Here is a 21182-nt window from a genome sequence, read left to right on the forward strand (position 1 = left end):
CAAAGTCTCAGTTCAGTATTCAATATACTTCAGTTCAGGATTGTATTGACCCTAGCATACAGTTATCAATTATTAAGTTCTCAGATTTCAGTATCTCAGTTTACAGACTATTTTTAGAACTATGTTATATGCTTGGTCATGCATTCTCAGATTTTACAACATTCACGCATTCATATCATTTACTCAGTTATCTCATAATATTCAGTCAGTTATTATCCATATCAGCCTAACCGCATTTAGCATACTACTAAATTCAAAGTATTGACCACATACTCTTTTCTTATGCTATAATGTCTCATATCATAGGTTTGTACACTTAGGTTCCCAACCATACCTATATATCCTAGCGTACCAGTAGTAGTAGTAGTGGTGAGTCCTCATGTTTCGAGGACCAATTATGATTATCATAGTATTTCAGTTTCAGTAGCCAGTCAGAGTTAGTTGGGGACTTATCCCATCAACACCTCAGTTACTCAGTTAGAGGCTTTCAAAAACTTTTAGTCACTTTTTAATTTTTCAGTTGTCATTATCAGCCGTTTTATCAGTATTATTAGCATTTTTTTTACAGACATTAAAAGAACTATGATTTAAAAACCTTATGGCATTCCAATAAATTCTGTATATATTCCATGTTACATTGTTCAGTGCTCACAATAGGTACCATCATGGGTTAACTTGTGGTCCTTTGGGGCTGTAAGCACTATGTGACACCTAGGGTGCACTCTCGAGGCATTACAACAAGCCCCAAAGCAATCCTTAAGATGTAACCCTAGCCTTTTTTCCCCAAAATCTCTTGAGAGAATTATGAGATGTTTTAGAATATTTTCCAAGTGTTAATGAATAGAATAATAGAGTAATCAACCTCTTAAGTGTATTAGAAGTTATGGGTCCTAATTAGGGTAAGTAGGAAAATATCCAGAATAACCCTACTTAAGTCCCTTAAAATTTCCGTCACAGGGATACAACTGACTAATACGAGTCTTACCCTCCCAATTCGATTGGTACCCACCACTCATATCCAAGCCTCAACCTTGGATCAGATATTTTCTAGTATACAAATCATCCAACCAAGACGTAACTATAACATATGATCTATACCCTTTACCCGTATCCCTGGCAGAATGAAATACTAAGAGGATCAAATACTGCCCACCCTATGAGTCCCTAGTACGACTCGTAACAAGCCCTTTCAACTCATTCCCCTACGTTGTACCCATTCCAGTGACCAAAACCATTCCACCAACTATATTGGTTAGGATACGATAGGACCATACCACTCGTACCCTAACATACAGAATATACCCATGAGTCGTATTGGGTTCGGAGAATGGAATTCCAGGAAATTTTCAAAGGGTCAGAGCCCAGGATTTCTTGTAGTCTATTCGTGTGCTTTGTGAATTTCACGAGGTGTTCCCTGATGATCTTACGGTTGTGCCTCTCGATAGGGAAATTAATTTTGGATTGATTTTCTTCTAGGCGCTTATCCTATTTTTATCCCACCTTATAGAATGGATCTGGATGAGTTGAAAGAACTCAAGGAGAAGTTGAAAGATCTTCTAGATAAGGGTTCTATCTGCCCTAGTATTTCTCTGTGGGGGGCTCCAGTTCTATTCATGCATAAGAAGGATAGGTCCCTTCAGATTGTGTAGATTACTGATAGTTGAATAAGGTGATTGTGAAGAATAAGTATCCCTTTCCAATGATTGATAATCTGTTTGATCAGCTTCAAGGTGGTAATTACTTTTTTATGATTGATCTTCAGTCTGGGTACCATCAGTTGAAGATTAGGGAGACAGATATCCCTAAGACTACTTTTCGAATTTTGTATGGTCATTTTGAGTTTTTGATAATGTCCTTTGGTTTGACTAATGCCCCGATAGCATTTATGGATCTTATGAATCGATTATTCCATTAGTTTTTAGATTCGTACGTAATTGTGTTTATTGATGATATTTGGTGTATTCTAAGAGTGAGACGGATTATGCAAATCACTTTCGCCTTGTGTTACAAACCTTGAAAGACCAATGGTTGTATACAAAGTTCTCCAAGTGTGAGTTCTAGTTAAATATTGTGACTTATCTAGGTCATGTTGTCTCTAGTGAAGGGATCATGGTGGATCCATAGAAAGTTGTTGTGGTTAAGAAGTAGCCTAGACCCACGACTCCAGCCGACATTTAGAGATTTATGGGTTTAGCCGGTTATAATAGTAGGTTTATGAAAAGTTTCTCTTCTATTATTGCCCCATTGACTAAGTTGACTCAGAAGAAGGTGAAGTTCTTATGGTCTGATGCATGCGAAGGTAATTTTGAAAGCTAAAGGATAAGTTGACTTCGGCTCCAGTCATGACTCTACCTAAGGGTACTGATGCTTTTTTTGTCTATTGTGATGCGTCCCGGGTAGGACTGGGTTGTGTGTTGATGCAGCATGGAAAGGTGGTTGCATATGCGTCCAGACAGATGAAGGTTCATGAGAAGAATTATTCGACTCGTGATTTGAAATTGTTAGCTGTGGTGTTTGCATTGATGATCTGGCGACATTATTTGTATGGAGTCCATGACGACATTAAGTGAATTGCTAAACTATTAGTCCCTGTGGGTTCGACATCCGGCTCTTAAAGATCTACAATATTACTTGCCAGACCACATACACTTGCGTGTGCGGTAGGCCGCAACAATCTCTAATTGGTGAACGTTTAAACTAAAATGCTCATTTATTTGTTGATTTTTGATCTAATATTAGCCCACCTTTAGGAAAATGTCTCTTTGGCTTCGGCCCCTAACAGAGCTCCAACCTGTAAGTGTAATTTTAAACCATAGTCAAATGTTGAAGGATAAATTTGAACTTTTCTTCTCAAAGTGTTTGGACATGCAGAGTCCATACATTTCATGCTGAGATAAGTACAAATTCGAAAGGATTTGCTAATGACAAGGATATTAATGAACCAAAAGTTGAACAAATGTCATAGTTATTCAATTCAAGATAGGTAAAGGGTAAACATGATATAAGATTGTAGTAACCAAGTAATTCCATAAGAGAGAAAAACTTGAATTCAAATTACACAACGACAAAATAAGTAAACCAACAAAACATTTTATTGGTAATACAAAGAATAAAGAATTTCACACAATCTCATCTCTTCTCTCAAAATCTTGAACTCTTGCATTCAGCAGAAAAACCTTGAGGAAACCTCTTAGAATCCACACAGTAATTGTAAACCATGTGTTTGCTCTGCACCCATCAGAGCCTATTCCTTCCCTTACCATCAGGTTCATGTGTTTGCCATGGCTTCGCATTGTTCGTGGACTTACACGAAGAGGTGCCTGATGATACAGCACATCCATCAATGTTGATGTTCTGTAATAAGCAGTGAACGGTGCAAGTGACCAATCTGTTTTGACTCTGCCTCCTTGTGTAGCCCATTCATCTGCATTCCACAAGCTTCAGTAAACTCTCATTGCTTGGCTCTTTGGGAATGGAATTCCAATGCTTTCATGGTTGTTGAATACTATGATGGGGCTGTTATCTACTAAGAACCTGATTATAATAAAAAAGAATTGGTAAGATAAAATGTACACTAACGGAATTACAAGAATTTGGACTAAAAATTGGATACACTGACCACGATGTGACATTTTCAATAGTACTATCAGTGTAATTTAATCTTTTATAGTTGGTGACTATCGATCTTCCAGAATGTTAATGTCCCACTTAATTACGAGTGGGCTACCTATACTCTTGTAGTCTTTTAGGCGATTTGATAGTGTAAAATCCTTTTATACGGTAAGTGTGTATAAGTTGAAATCAAAGTATGAAAGTGAGGTGATCTTGGTAACTTACACTATGCGGTGAGGGTTCCAGACAATGGAGTAAGTGTGAAATGCGCCAGTTGGATCGAACCAAAGGTGGAATTGTTGTTCTTTGTTTCCTTTTCCTTGTGTATACACATTAGTATGGACAGTGTAAGGCTGGCCAGAGACATTTCTCAGGAACTCGAAATCGATCTCATCGTGTCCTGCCCTAGTGAATACAACTGATGAAAGAACAAACAAAAAGACAGAACAATTCACCGTGAGCATAATGACATATAATTAAGAATTAGAATATTAATTAGAGTTCAAATTTTAATAAGAGACGTCAAACTTACAAAGAAAGTAGTGACAGTGCCAGCAGAGTTTCTGGGAACAAGTTTAAGTTGCATATCGAACCTTCCAAAAAGAAACTCATTTTTGGACTGAAAACCAGAGCCAGAAAGTTTATCAAGAGTGAGCGTGAGGCCTCTACCGCCTTCTTGTATTTGACTGCGCCCCTCGCCTTGATAGTTAATAATCTAAGTGAAGTTAATATCTCTTCAATGTCTGCATATGGCCAAATGATTTACATTTCTTAGTATGGTATAAATACAAAATGTTGGTAAATATATACTAGTCTTATTATAACCATCTGGTATAAACTAGATTAATCAATTGAGATTCAAATCGTGTAAGGTTTATAGAAGAAGGAAGTGCTTCCTATCAAAGTTTTCTTTATTTTGAGGGGCTGGACTCAATATCGTGATTGGGTGGTGGAATCATATTCATTCTATTCCATCACACCCCTAATTGGAGGAATTTTTCTTTTGTTTCATTGGTATGACCATTAACCTAACTGATCTAACTTACGCCGTATAAAATCTATTAAAGAGAGGAGTGATCTCTACCGAGAGTTTTTCAAATCTGAGACATGGTTTTCACCATAGTTTAGCCATCCAACTTTCTGCCCATTTTTCGGTAGTATAAATTACCAAACGATCTTTATCTTTCTAATTTAGTTAATTGTGTTTGAATTCAAAATTAGATAGCAGGCAGCTGTTACATGCTATTCAGATCCAATTCTTTCCAATGTCCAAGAAATGGAATAAATATAAACTATACTTTATAGTAAAAAAATTCAAAATAAAACCCATAAAGTACTCAGTAAACCATGGAATTAACTCACATGTCCTCCCGTTTATCAGAATTGCCGTATCCTAATGGATATATCTCATAACGGACATGTTAGAATGTGGTAATCAAAATTAGATCTTACTTTCATTGAAAAAGAGAGATAATTTCTGAGATCTATCTTTAGATTTGGTTTCCTTAACCTGTTTGTGGTTTATAATATTAAATTACGTTTATCTCTTATTTTTTTGATTTTTATAAAATAATTTTCTAACATATTTATCCTTAATATATTAAAAAATTGACTAATTTTCTCCTTACTTATATATAAATTGTTTAAATAGTTTTATAAACATCTACTCTGATAAGTTCCTTCAAATAAAAATCCTAAATCTCTTAATTAGCTCCAAAGTATTCTTTGGTATTGCTCTACCCTCTCACATCCATTTTACTTGTCATATTTTTTATTTGTCCATCTCTCAAGAAAATATTAACTAAAAGATAATTTGATAAAATTATTCTTATTTATAATATGATCTCAATAGTTTAAATAGTTTTATAAACATTTTTCCTTCAAAATTCCTTTAATATAAATGCTTAAGCCCTTAATTAGCTACAGAGTCTTCTCTTCATTTTTACTCATTTTTCATTTAAACGTCCCTTAAGAAAACATTAATTAAAAGGATTTTTTTAATTAAATTATCGTTATTTATTATGTGATCTCAATATCCATTTTTCATCACATTAATCTTTCATCACATCTATTTTAGTATAGGTACGTTGAAAAATCAATAATAAATTATATCTTAATTTTCTATAATGATAATTTTATTTTGAATCAGTAATTTTAGTAAGCATGAAAATTAAAATCGAACTGAAAGAGTATACTTTTCTAAGCAAACGTTGCTTCCAATTCTTTATTTTATTTACAAATCAGATAAATTAGCGTGATAAAGCCAAAGTGGAGGATACCAATTATAGGGGGATGCGGATTATGCAAATAATTATGTTTGTTGAAATGCTATGTCATAGCATTCCTTAGTTATTTGTTTTAACCTTATTAATTCTTCTATATTATTTTTAAGGTATACTATATGTTCCATATTTCTAGTTTTTATGTAGTCAAGTAGATTCTTTTTCATAAGTATTTCTATTAATCTTATTTGCTCCATATTTTTTCTCCAATATTCTAAGTATTCGTAGCTTATCATTTTATCCTATGGTAGTTGTAATTTTATAAATTTTTGTGTAATAACTTATTCTAATCGTACTATATTTGATGTGTAATTCTATGTTATCTATGTGATCCATTAACATTTGTTGTTCATGTATAGTATTATATAAACTATCATTTGTATTTCCCTTTTCTAAGGTTAATTTTATTCTAAATAATCTTTCTTCTAATTGTCTTTAATCTCTTTTAAGCTGATTCCTGTAATTAATTACTTCATATATCCAACTTTATCTTTCTCTAATTCTTCTAATATATTCTAACATTTTTTAATCTGTATAATATTCGTCTGAATAGTAATTATCTAGGTATGAATGGTAGATATCATCACTTAAGTGTATTTGTTCTAATTCATCTTCTATCCAATTTTCTAATTCTTCATCTTCAATATCAAATACCTTTTCCCATATAATTTTCTTTATATCTACTATCTCTATATCCTTAAGTACATATAAAACAAGTATCTTAAATTCATCTATTATTTCATCAGGTAAATAATTATTCCTTTTCCATATGATGCTATTTTTTAAAATATTCTCTCCAATCATATACATAACAAAATATGATCATCTTAGATCACTATATACTAGATTATTCTTAAATAACATGTTCTTTGGTCACTATTAGCATGATAATCTAGATACTTTTTTCCTAAACAGCGCCTCTACTCTGGTTACTCCTCTATCACAGCTTCTTTGCCTCACCGGCTTCACCTTTAGGATGACATAGTTCTAGAAATTTTTCTCCTTTTTCACTTTGCTAATAAAATTCTTAACATACTATTCTTCGAAGAATTCTACTATAAAGTAACTAACATAAGCTTATTTTATTATACTTATGATTGTCAGGAATTTATGAATTTAGCTATTCATAATTATAAATGAAAATACATGTTTTGGTAGATTTAATAAATCTGTGCTTTGTTCATCCATAGTTTAGTGTAAAACTGAATATTTTTATTGATTATATGAGAGAAAATTTTATTGTGTACAAGAAGGCTTGCTTTCCATGTAGAAAGTCTTGCCTTAACTTAACAAATGTTTCTTCTATTTATAATCTAAAAAGAGAAAACGCGTATACTATTCTATACTATTCCTACTTTACATTTGTCATCTTTTAAAAAGTAGAAAAGACTTTACAAAAAGAAAGTCTTAAAGCTATCCTACAAAAAACAAAGCTAATAATGGCTTTTTGCCAAAAAAAAGTCAACAAAGCTATTAAAAGCTGATAAATATTACATAAAAAATTATGTATCTAAAGTTAAGAGAAATTATCTCATCCTTCATATTGTATTTTCATAACTTTAATGCTTTGTCTCCTTGCTTTTATTATTTCTTCATCGGTCCGTGTTGCTTTATATCTTTTGTCGTATATCTTCCAGCTAGCGTCCTTATCTTCTTTTATTCTAGTTGAAATTCTGGAATAATGTTATCTTCTCCGTTACATCTCGAACATAGATGGTCTGGATATTTATGCCCTGTTAATTTATAGTATCTTGTCAATAATTCATCTGAAATAAATTTTTCCTTAATTGCTCTGGTAGTTGGTCGTTTCTCTGGATTAAGTAGTGTCATAATCCATCTTTGCACTTTCTCCATATCTGCTTGTCTTAACTCTATTGAATTTGAATAAATCATTAGCTGGTTTCTTGAATAATAACTCCATATTGGATTCCCGTTTAGGTAGTTATTTGCTAATTCTTGGATAATTGTGGATATTCCAATAATTCTTTTATTCGCATAAAAATCTGGTATATCTATTTTGGGTATTTCAACTTACTGTTGAATATCTTCGGGTATGATCATATCTCGGGCCATTCCGATCTTCACAACTTGTATAACTAGTTTAATTTCATCATATAATATCTCTGCTGGTGCCGTATAGAACTTTACAAGAAATAGGTTGCCCTTGGTTATATTTTTGTAAGTGGTAATTGCTTTATATATTTCTGGTATAGCAGATAATTCACTTCCATCTTGAGTATATACAGTATTGAGTAGTCCATAACTGAAACATGTTTTAATTAGATTTGGGTTAGTTTTTGGTAATACAATTAACTTATTATATCCTTGTAGCTTTTGGGTTATATAGTTCGTATTTGGTTCTTGAATGCTTGTAGCTCTGGGTTTAAGGTTTAAGTAGGTTTGTATTTGGTGGATGTTTTCAATATATGCTTTGGTTATGTGGTTATAAGCTTTCTTGTCTTGGTTTAGGCTATCTAAATATGTAATAGTTTGTGAGGGTATAAACAAAGGGCCTTTTGGTGTTTTTGGTATAAATGACTTATCAAATATTTTGTTCAAGTTCATATTTGGGTTCTTTATAACTCCTTTGCTTGTACCTTCAGGAGTAGATTGATAAACGTTATGGATTTTTTGGAGTGTCCCAACCTCTCCTTCTATCTCTGGAATTTTATTGTCTTCCGATAGACATTTCTCTGCACACTGCTGAGTTATCTGAGTCATAGCTTCAGACTTCAGTTTAACTTCATTAGTCTTTAGCTTTTCTATCTCATTTCCCATACTATCCACTTTCAGTGAAAGCGTAATTAGGGTTTTGAGTATCTTTTCTAGAGTATTGTCTTCTGTAATACCAATTTGGGTAGCTTTGTCTTGATATGTAACCTGCAATAACATTCTTGTTAGTCTTGATTACTTCAATTGTAAATGTAAAATTTAATATATTCAATTCTAATCTCTGAATTTCCTTCATTGTAACTGAATTTTGTATTTTTCTTGTTCACGACCATTGTACCTGTGTATTATCTGTTCGTACAATAAACTTGTTATATACAATATATGACTCAAATGCTAATAAACATTTATATAATGAGCATAATTCTTTTCTATTTATTTCTCATTTTATTTTTGTTTCATTAAACGTTCCTGAGTAGTATCTAAAATGATGTTCTAATTTTTCTTCTTCATATCTATATTTAAGTACTCCTCCATAACTATATTCACTTGTATCTGCTTCTACTATATATGTAAAAAAAAAAATTCATCTGAAAATTATAATTTTGGTAATTCTTTACAAAATATTTTTATTTTCTGTACTTGTTTTTTTATCTTCTTCGTTGTAATTATATTCTTCATTCTTCCTTAATTTTTTCTGTAATGGTTTTAGGTTTTCTGCTAATTTTGGTATATATTCTCTTACTTAGTTTACTAATCCTAAAAATGATTGTAATTTTTTTTTTGTATCTAATTATTATTTTGAATTTATTATTTTTTGTACTATATGTTGTTGCATTTTTACTCCACTTTTATCTATTTGTATTTCTAAAAATTCTATCTGTTTTTTCATTATTTCTGCTTTTTTTTTTACTTAGACTTATTCCTGAATTTTCTATTATACCTGCAAATTGTTCTAATAATTTTAAATGTTCCTCTTTAGTTTTTGTATATAGTAGTATATCATCTATGTATACTATACAATTAGGTAATTGCTTGAAATAACTATCCATAAAATGTTGGTATCTACCCGTGCATTTCTATATCCAAATGGTAACACATTCCATTCATAAAATCCTTATGGTACTGTAAATGTAGTTAGTTTCTTAGAATCTTCTTCTAACTTTAGGTGGTAAAATCCTGATTTACAGTCAAATTTGCTAAAGTAATTATATCCTTGTGGTTGTCTTATTTTTAATATTTTATTTGGTATTGGATAATTATATATCATAGTTTTTACATTTAGGTTTCTATAATCAATAACCATTCTACTTTTTCCTCTTTTTTGTTCACTGTGTTTATTTACTATAAATGTTGGGCTATTGTGTTTGCTATTACTTTTTTGTATGTATTATTTTTCTAATAATTCATCTATATGCATTTCGAATTCTTTTAAATCATCAAAGTTATATGTTAATGGTTCTTGGGTTATTATACTAGTTTTATCTATTAGCTCAAGTTTTACAATAGTTTTATGTTTTTTCCATCCTTTTAATGGATCTTCACTTTATAATTGTCTTAATTTTTTCTTTATTATTTCTACCTTATCTATTGAAAATATAGTTATTTCTTCTTTATTTATTGAAAATATAACTAGTTCTATTGTGTCTTCCGTATTTTTTTATATTTTTTAATTTTTGTGTGATTTTTTCACCTTCTTTTATCCAATCAGCTTTCTTTCTTATTTTATTAATAACTCTTTTTGCTCTTACCTTTTGTTTGCATGGTGTTGTACCAGTGTATTTTAGTTGTGGGTATAGTTTATCTAAAAATGGCATTCCTAAAAGCATATCTTTTGATGTTAGTTCATAATTATAGACCTTTTCTATTGTTAATATCTTATCCCATAATTGTACTTTTATATTTCTAGGTTTATAGGTAATTAAGCTTCCTTCATTATTAAATCCTTTGACTACTATTGGTGTTTTTAGCTTATCCCATTTGTCTTCTGGTAAACAATTATATCTACATAAGTTGGTTTCTGCTCCTGTATCTATCATAGGTGTATAGTATCTATTATAATATCCTTCTACTATTATTTTCATAAGTACATATATTTTCATGTTAAAAGCTCTCTTTATTAATAATTTTCCTTATTGTAGGTTATGGTTAATTGTGTATGTTCTATAGTGTCGGGTTTTACTTGTTCTAACCATTTTATCCCTAATATTATATTTGTTTTTTGCATATCTTCCATTATTTTAAATTCTATTTTTATTTTTCTAACTCCTATTATTATTTCTTTTTTCAGTTGTATCTTTAATAGTTATTAAACTTCTTGGTAGATCTGGGCATATATTTCTATTGGATTTAATTTCTTCATTTTTCACTAGGTATTTTGCTATATGGTTTTCTTCTTGTCCTGTATTTAGGAGTATTAAATATTCTTTTTCATTTATTGTTCCCGTTATATAATATTGATTTAAATTAACTGTTGAAGTTATTTCATAATTTTTTCTTTTAAATGATCCTGATGATTTTGGTTTTTCAAAAGCTATTCTTTTTCTTGTGCTTATTCTATCATTTATTATTTCTAAATCTGCTTCTATATCTATGTCTTTGTAACTATAATCATTGTTATCAATTGTTTTTATAAATTGTTCAAAAGGACTTTCTATTTGTATTTTATTAATTTTATTTCTTCCAATTATTTTATGTTTTGTTGTTAATACATATAGATTTTTACATCTTTGTAAATATTTTACTTCCTGGGGTTAGCTCTATTCTTGATATTTTCCAATATAGCACTAATGACTTATCTATGTTTTTATCTGTTGTTGCTATTGAATAATTTGCACTTATTATAAATTTAAATTTTTGGTATATTAGATTTCCTCTTATAGCAGTTATTATACTTTTTCTATAGGTTTTATAATTCTATCATTTGCTAAATATAATTCTATTGGTGTATCAATTCCTTCTCTAAAACATGTTTTTATTAATATTTCTGTTCCTCCAAGGTGTACGTATTTTATTGGGTCTTTACTTTTTATATCCTTTATTTCTTTATTTATTATTCTTTTTGTTACTAGTGGTATACTAGCTCTACCTTTTGCATATCTACAGTCTATTACATGTTCTTTTTGGCTTACAACGTAGTATTCTTCTTTTCGTCTACTAAATATGTTTTTTATTGTTGGTATTTTAAATATTTTTTCTACACTTAAATCTAATTCTTTTCCTTTTATCACGTCAAATATATTATTATCAAATATTATTTTCTGATTTGTTCCTTCTTCATTTAAATATTCTTCCTTTGTTATTATTTTTATTTCTTCTTCAGTCTTGTGATTCATCTGATTTACTATCTATTTCATTATCTATTTCATTTTCTGAAATTTCATAAATACTATCGTCAGTTTCTAACTCGTAATCTATATAATCTATTTGCATATATTCTGCATTTTCTATCTTTATTTCTGATATTTGTTTCTTTTTGGGGTCTTTAGGCATTTTACAATCTCTAGCTAAATGTCCTAGTTTTCCACAATTATAACAAGTACATTCTTTTATAGATTTTTTTTTCTATATAATTTTTTACATAATATTTTTTTCTTTGTTTCTTATACTTATATTTTGACTTTTTGTACTTCTTATATTTCCTATGTTTTTTTTTTCTTATAATATTTTTCTTCACATCCAAATTGGAGTGCTATTTTATCCTTGCAACATGCTAAATTCCTTATTAATGTTTTTCCATTTTTATTTCTTCTCTATATTTTTCACATAGATTTCTATACCATTGTTGTAGAAATTTTTTTCTTGCTCCTAAGGTATCTACTATTTTTGCTTCATCCCAACTCTTTATTATTTTTGAACTAAATGACTCAGATAATTTACTAAAATAGAATCTTCTTACTTCTTTACTTTATTCTGTATTGTATGTTCCCTTATATTAGTATTCTTTAAATGCATACGTATATTCATCTATATAGCACATATTATATATTGCTAGTTTTAACATTAAATTTCTATTTGTATCTTTTTCTTTGTTTTGTTCTTCTTCTTCTTCATCTTCTTCTTCTTCTTCTTCTTCTTCTTCTTCTTCTTCTGTTTTCATACTGCTAAATTCATCTCTTATAGCTATTTCATATTTTTTCAATATGTCTATAGGTGTTTGTTTAATTACTGTTGTTTCTTTTGTTTTTTTATTAGCCCTTAATACCTTTTTACTATCTTCAGTTAAATTTAAAAACCATAATTTTGTGGTTCCTATTAGTGCTCTTTCTATATATTCTGGTGTATCTATTGTATTTATACCATTTTCTAATAATTATTTTGTTATATATCCTATCCGCAATTGTATTGTTTTATCTACATCTATTTCACAGTCTAAGTATAAGAAGTTATAATTTTTATTAATTATTTGTTTTGGTGTCCATTTGTTATATTTATCCTTTAGATTATACCTTTTAAACCTATCTTTATAATAATATGTAGGTTTTCTCATTTCTGATGTACTAGGTATTATGTTTTCATCGTCCTTTTTATCAAGAGTGTTTCTTTCCATATTTGTATTTCCTAAGCTTTCTTTATTAATTACTTCTTGTTTTTCATTAATTTCTTTCTTTTCTATATTTGTTAAGATTTCTGTATATATTTCACTATCTTCTGAATCATAATTATCTATTTCTTCAGCATCTATTGTATTTGTTTCTATTTCATTAGTTTCTAATTCTTTATTTTCTAATTTTTCTTAAATTGATTTATCTCAATTAATAATTTTTGTTCTTTATCCTTTTCTTCTTTTTCTTTCTGTTTTTTTTTCATACAGATCTTTTAGCATTAGTAGTTCTTTCTCTAATTCGGCAATCCTATTATTTTTAGTTTCTTCTATTTTTCGTATTCTTCTGTAGTCTGTTGTTTTATTTTATCTATTTCTTTTTTCCTATCTATTTCTTCATTTTCTCTTTCTATTCTTACCATAGCTAATTTATCTTCTAATTTTAATTCTTCTTTTTCTAACATAAAATATAAATGTTCACCTATTTTCTTATATCTTCTTCCTAAATTAGAAAATACTATTCGTATTTTTAATCCTTCGTGATTTTCATATGTTTTTTCATCTATTATAAATTCTTCTTTGTTCATTTTATCTACTTGATAGTGTATAGATCATGTTGATATATGTATTCTAGATTATCTATTTGTGATTCTAAATATGATATTTCTTCCCTTTGTGCTTTTATTGATTTTTGACATACTCCAACAATTATGTTATATTGTAGTCTTTCTTTTCTTATTTTTAATTCTCTTCGTTTCTCAGATACTATTTGTTTTAGTTCTTTATATTTTTGAGATTGGTCTATACTATTCATTAATATTTATAATATTTTGGTGGATCTCTAAATTTAATTTTATCATAATTAGGTGGTGTGTATCTCATTCTTCTAGATTTTAAATGGATTATTAATTTTGCCTCAATACTAAATATCAAAGTAATTAAGTAAGCTAACCTATGAGGGTCTTCTTTTGTTTTATTTAGTTTCTTATATTCTGAATAATTACTATTTAGAATTATTTTAACTTCTTTAAAAGCCTGTGTATTTTTAAATGATTTTCTCATAGTTAATAACATAGTTAACAAGATAACAATAGCTCATAATTAACAATGAAATTAACACTTCTCATAATTAACACATATCTACTCGTGAATAATTAAATAACACATAGCTCTGATATCAATTGTAGGGGGGTGCGGAGAGTGCGGATAACTCGGATAATTTGCATGGTTAGTTAATATTAAATTCTTTTCTAACTCGTAATCTATATAATATATTTGCATATATTTTACATTTTCTATCTTTATTTCTGAAACTATCCGAAGCAAAAAAAAAAAAAAACAAACCCCACGCGCAAGCAATTATTGTGTGGTTCACAATAATTTGTGAATAAACTAAAGTTTCCAGCTCACGCCTCACAACTAGCCCTTTGTCCCACTTGCCCATATTGCTCACATAACAATAGATCCTTCCAACTATGTTCTACTTCATATTACACCTAAAAAATGGCTCATTTAACCAAACCAATAACATCATCATTCACACTTTATCTTCAACAATTTCATCTTGTAAAATGGCTTCTAAATTTTCCTCAGCATTTCTTCTTATCTTCTTGATTTTCTAGGTGTTTTTCTAAATCTTAAATCAATTTTGTACATCCTTTATAGAATTATACCTAATATATATTGAATTTAATTAACGAGTGTTGAAGCTCCACAAAATTTCACCTAGGTCCGCCCCTGCATGTGAGTGATGCCATATATCAGCGTAATATTTCAGAGATCCAATTATCCACACACTTTTGAAACATGAAATAATTGGAGCATAAAATAATGCAAATTATTGGAACAATGGTTTAGCCAAATCTTTTTTAATCATTCTAGTCTAGGATGCATGGGAGGAGTGTGGTAGCTTCACTAGAAGTCATGTGCCAGAAATAGTTAGCCAAATCTCATAATTTTATTTCAACAAATGATGACTAATAGATCTTTCAAAATTCAAAATAAAAAATAAAAAATAAAGATTTGTCTAATCAGAACCAGAATTATCATTTTTCAAAATAAAACATACTTAAATGGACAATAAAACTCATAGTCAATTGGACAAATCATAGTCTCAGTTTAGTATTTAGACCACATCAGCTCAGGTTTACATGACCAAGTGTTCAGTTTTATCAGTTATTCAGTGTTACAAATTATTTAAGCACATGCTTTACTTGGTCTTGCATTTGTTTTACATGTTCATGCTTTCATGCTCTATATTTATTCATGATCCTCAGTACGATTTTGTAACTTATTCAGCGTTAACTTAAGATTTACATATAGTATTCATGTTTCTACCGCTTCTCAGCTTACCAAAATGTTTTCAACTCATGATTTAGAAATTTCACTAAGTCTTACAACTTTTACATACAACCATGATTTAAATGCATATTTTCGCAAATATCTTATGCCCTCAGTTTTAAAACATGTATTAAGTATTTCCATGATTTACTACATGTGTCACATACTCTGTACATTCCAAAGTGTTGACCTCATATATGCATTTGTGGCTACATTCCTTCATGATGTAGGTACCAGATGTAATCCACACACCAGGGTTAGACAGATTGTAGTTTCCATCCAATAGGTGATGAGTTCTTTTATTTCGAGGACTCAAGTCCGTTGCAATTCTTTTATTATATTTTTCTTATTCGTATGTATTGATTTGGAATAGCTGGAGGCATGTCCCAGCTACCTATAATAAATATTAATAAAGGCTTCATATATGGTTAGTCAGAGTCAGTATTTGTAATTTAAGTTTCTCTCTCTTAGATTTCAGTATTATAAACTTTGATCAATTATGTATTAAATTAGTTCCTCAAGTATCATGCCAGTACATGAGTTAGCTTGAGATAACTTGTGGTTCTAAGCACTGTTCTATGACTAGAAGGTAGTCTAGGGTCGTGAAAAACTTGGTATCAAAGAAAAGGGTTCAAGTGACTTGGGATGTCTATGAATCTGTGTCTAGTAGAGTCTTGCAGAACGATATGGAGATGTCTGTACTTTTCTTTGAGAGGTTTCAGGGCATTTAAGAAATATTTTTCTTCTTTCATATCTCATATCGTGTAGTAGATATATTGTCTAAGAAAATTATGTAGATTCGTACATTTCTCCATTCGTGCCAACTCTGCCTTATTTTCGAGGTAACAAAAATAGTTAAGCTTAAATTCCTACTGATAAAGTTTTCTTAGATAGTCCTTACAGAAAGTTATGGGATTGAACATGGGCTCAAAAAGGATCCCATCAATGCCTTTATGTTCTAAAGTTTGAAAGATTTTATTCATGTTCATGAAAATTGCGCACTTAGCCAAAGTCATATGTACAAAACCTCGGATTATTGACCCTTGAAAATTTCTAAAATTTTATAATCGCTGTCCTGACTGCGACTTACCCTATGAGTTGTAGGGAGTCTTGATAAGTTGTTGGATCCAAATCATATCCTAGACAGTCTATGTGACTTAGTCTTCTGCTCTGATTACAAGTGGCTCACTAGGAGTCGTAAGGACTCATTATGGGTCATTGTGTGCGAATTGTAGGAAGTCTAGTGTGTACCCAAAATTTTTCTAGGTTGACTATGACTGGACCCTACAAGTCATAGGGTCCCATTATGATTCATATTAGGTGAGTCGCATGGTCAATAATGCATATTCCCTAGAAATTGTATTAGCTATGACTTGTGGTGATGAGTCGTAACAAATCCCTACGAGTCGTATAGTGACCCGTAGTCACTGATGACTAACTTCCAACTTTTAATTTGAGGAAAATTTGGACAATTTCCTTCTTACCCAATTAAAATCCCTTATTCATAAAGCACACAAAGGGGGTTTTCATTCATAACATAATTAAACACTCCCAAAACTCTCTCAAAACTTCAAGGTCAAGATACTTAGGGTTTCCAAGAAGTAGGTCATACAAGGGCTTAAGGGTTGAGTTCTTTCCATAAACTTGGATAATTCAATCATGTTACTCTCTTCTAATTATTATTTTACAGAAGGCATGTATTTAATTGGTTTTATTGGATGGTTTTGAATGTGGGTTTCTAACATGGTTGAGGGTTTTGACATGGTTGCTCCTTAAAATTGGTTTCCTATAAATTATTATGCATTATTGATGTTTTATTAATGGTTTTGAAACATATGAGGTACATGGATATGGTGAATATACTAAGGGGTCATGGTTTTCCCTAAATTAATCCTTTGAAATTTGAAATTGGTTTTGAATATTAATTTTCCCTCAACCTACTTGTGTAAATGCCTTTGAATTATGAAATTGTCACTTAGTTTTACTTACTCACCTATGTTATTGTATTGCATGATTGGTAAACCAATGAACTTGGATTTTTAAAATCCTAATTAGTTATCATGTTAATGAACAAAGGGGTGAGGAGTTTCCTCAAGATTTTAATATTAATGAACAAATGAAGTGAGGCATTCTCCTAAGTATTAATGTGATTGTTAGGGCATAGAGATAAGCTTACAGGTGTTTGGGTATGACGATACCTATGGTGTGCCTTAACGGTTGGTTCATTGATTGATAAATAGTTTATGTGAAACTTGTTTTAAATTGGGCTTAATAGGGGTTATGTAGCAAATTTGTGAAGGTGTGGGTCTTGGACGAATTGTGCTGGAAACTCATATTTTTCGATATGAGGTTTGGTCTTGACGACCTGAGTGCATGTGTCACACTTGATATATTTTGGGATGACTAGCTACCTTGATGGTTTTATCTTTCCCTCAGATTTTCTCTTGTTCGTTCTGCTAACACACACTGGTGCCCTTTCAGTAGGAGGAGCTAAAATCAGATAGCACATGGGTGCCTATTATGACGGTTGAGCTACATAGTCCAGGATAATATTTTACTTCATGCTAAACCTTGTTCACTATACCGACATATTATTTATATATGCATTATGATGTGATTCATATGGTATTTGAAATTGTTTGACTTAATATTATTTTGTCCCCTATCCACGAGTTACATAGTAGTGTTAACCATACTATCCGTCTCTAGATATTGTATCCCCATACGATACAGGCACCGAAGATACTGCTACTTTTCCTGCACAGAGTTCGATGGATCGACTTGGTTCGTCGGTTCGTTGTGGTGAAGTGGTGAGCTTTCATTCTCCTAAAGACTTAGATATTTCATTTATTTCTTTCGTAGACTAGAATTAAGAGTTTACATTATCATAAATATTATCATTTTCATTGTCATCTGTTAGAGTCAAGGACACGTCTCAACCAAGATTAATTTTGGTTTTCTTTGCATAGAGACTTTGTTAGATTACTGTGGACTTGGGTGGTGTTGGTTGGTTGTTTTGGGAGCGGTTGCCAATTATTGGTTGTAAACATGTCTTTTATTCTTTGAGCTTATTTTTTGCTATCTTGATATATGTTTGGAATCCAGACATTGGTGGGTAGTGTGTGGTGTTTAGTTTAGGTTCAGGGGGTAGTCCTCGGTCCATTGTGGACTTAGGATACCCGTCATAGCCAGGCCCTGGTTTTGGTCATGACAAAGTTGGTATTAGAGACTAGTTTTGGTGTTATTGGGTGTCCACAATGTTGTGTCAAGTAGATTCACTTTTAAGGGTGTGAAGCATGTCACACTTATAAGAGAGATTCTACAAGGCATTTAGGAATGTTTCCCCTTTTCTTGTGATCTATTTTTGGGCTATAGAGTCTAAGGTTTTGAGTCTCCTCTAATTCCCTTATGTCCACTTTTTAGATCATGCCTCCCCAAATATCTGATGCTTAAGGAAACTCCTATGTCCCACTCGAGGACAATGGTGATGGGATCCATCGTACTTATGGGGTTTAAACCGGTCGAGGGCTCCTGCTCTTTATGGCTCTCGTGGGATTCCTTCGAATTCAACTAGTTCTCCTTAGGCTCCTAGGGGTAATGTGACTAATACTGGGTTCCACCATTCAATCTATTAGCATACTTAATTGGTGGCCTCTCAATTTTGCTAGTCTAAGAGTGAGAATGGTGTTGCTTCTTCTTCTAAGGTCACTACAGTTGGCCAGTTTATGAGGCTCAAACCTCTGGTTTTTACTGATTCTAAGGTTGAGGATGATCCTTAAGGCTTCATTGATGATATAGAAAAGATTTTTTATGTGATGTATGGCTCTATCTCAGAGGGTGTGGAATTTTCTGCATACTAGCTGAAAGATGTGGCATATCAATAGTATAATGAGTGGGATCAATAGAGGGGTGATGAGGCAAAAATGGCATATTGGGATGACTTTTTCAGTGCTTTCCTTGATCACTTCTTTCCTTAGGAGTTGAGGGAGGTAGAGGTTGAGGAGTTTGTAAACCTTAGGCATGGTAGGATAACAGTAATAGACTATTCCTTAAAGTTTCAGAAGCTGTCTCACTATGCTTTGGAGTTGGTGTTCTCTTTGAGAGCTCGGATAAGGAAATTTTCTTTGTGATTGCCTCGTGATTTGGTCTTAGAGTGCAAGGCTGCTCTATTGAACAAAGACATGGACATATCCAGGCTGGTGGTGTATATGCAATAAGTTAAAGAGAAAAAGAAGAAGTAGGTTGAGATGAGCGAAAGGCAGAATAAGAAGTTTCAATATTCAGATCAAGGTGGAGGTCAGCAACAAAGTGGTAGGGATGGTGGAAAATGATCCAAGAAGAAGTGGGGCAATTCTATTTCCTACTTTATGGCCAGTGGTCTTTATCCTTATCCGTTGGGTGATCATCATCTTCAGAATGGTGTTTGTCCTAAGGTACAAGGTGCCTAATCTTAGGCAAGTGGGGCCTTGTAAGCTCTATCCCATCATCTTTGTTGATTTTATGGACAGTTGCATAGTGATTTCTATGATGAGGAGAGAAATAAGGTTAGACGACCTGCCTTAGGGTCATTTCATAATAGGTATCCCATGTCCGAGAAGGATCGGAGACCACCCCCATTTCCCAAACCAACCTATAGCCACCTGCCCTGAGTTGGCTGAATTTCGAGCGTGCAACAAAGTAGTCTAAGAACTCACATAAAGACTCTGGGAATGGTTCACAACCGTGACCAACCCAACTAAGTCCAACCATCTCATACCAATAATCTGACCAAACCAAACAAGGGTCATAAACCAGGACATAACCAAAGAAGTTCCAAAATATAATATAATTAATCCCAAAATGAAATAGGATGGAACAACCAATAATCTCATCTAATGATATCAGCCCTTCGGCTTATTCCAATGCCAAGGCCGACATCGATACCGATCCTACCCATTCCAACCCATAGAAGTACCACAAAGCCTCTAACCAAAAGATTAAGGAAATCTAATTGGGACATACCCCCAACCATAGCCAAAACCAATGTCCAAAATAGAATCAAAATGTCTAGAAATATCCATAACATGAAATGATGCCTTCCGAAAGGATGGAAGCTCACCATTTTAGTACACATGTTTATCTCAAGTTAATCATTATGTAGGAGGAGTATAATGGCCGGTTCCTGCATAGCATGGGTATACAACTGCCAGTAGACGGGGTTAGTGAGTGACCACTAGCATGATCTCAGGGTAAAGATAAAATAGTTCCATTTATAAAACCAAGTAAAACCATCCATATGCACACAACCATATATATATATAACAATGTCGAGAAAAAGAAATGGGTTTAGTATAATTTTAAAACCTTTACCTGGTTTGTATAGCTTTGCTGTCCTAAACCACCCACAGGCTATATGAGTTCAGCACCCTCTGTTGAAAAGACCCAATGTGTGTAGCCACAGGACAGGGAAGTATCTCATAGGATGGCTAGTAAATACCCCAAATATAGTGTGACGTGATGCACACGATCACCAAGACCAACCTCATTTTGGAAAATATGAGTTTCTAGTTTTGGTCCCCCGGGACCTTAACCTTCCACGGCTTTCTACACATCCCGCCATTATTCCCCAATTAAAACCAATTTCTAAATAACCAAACCAGCATATATTTATTAACTAAGGCCAGTGATATTGGTATTATCATACCAACCTTTACTTGCAAGTATCATCCATAGTCAACTATTTATAGGATTAAGGG

General features: G+C 31.7%; 1 pseudogene; it reads right to left on the minus strand.

Annotated features, from left to right (window-relative positions):
• Positions 1 to 3141: 3141 nt before the first annotated feature.
• LOC107841256 overlaps positions 3142 to 21182 on the minus strand; it is a 62053-nt pseudogene continuing 44012 nt past the window's right edge.

The sequence above is a fragment of the Capsicum annuum genome, chromosome 9 (assembly GCF_002878395.1).
Source record: "Capsicum annuum cultivar UCD-10X-F1 chromosome 9, UCD10Xv1.1, whole genome shotgun sequence".
NCBI classification, from domain to species: Eukaryota; Viridiplantae; Streptophyta; class Magnoliopsida; order Solanales; family Solanaceae; genus Capsicum; species Capsicum annuum.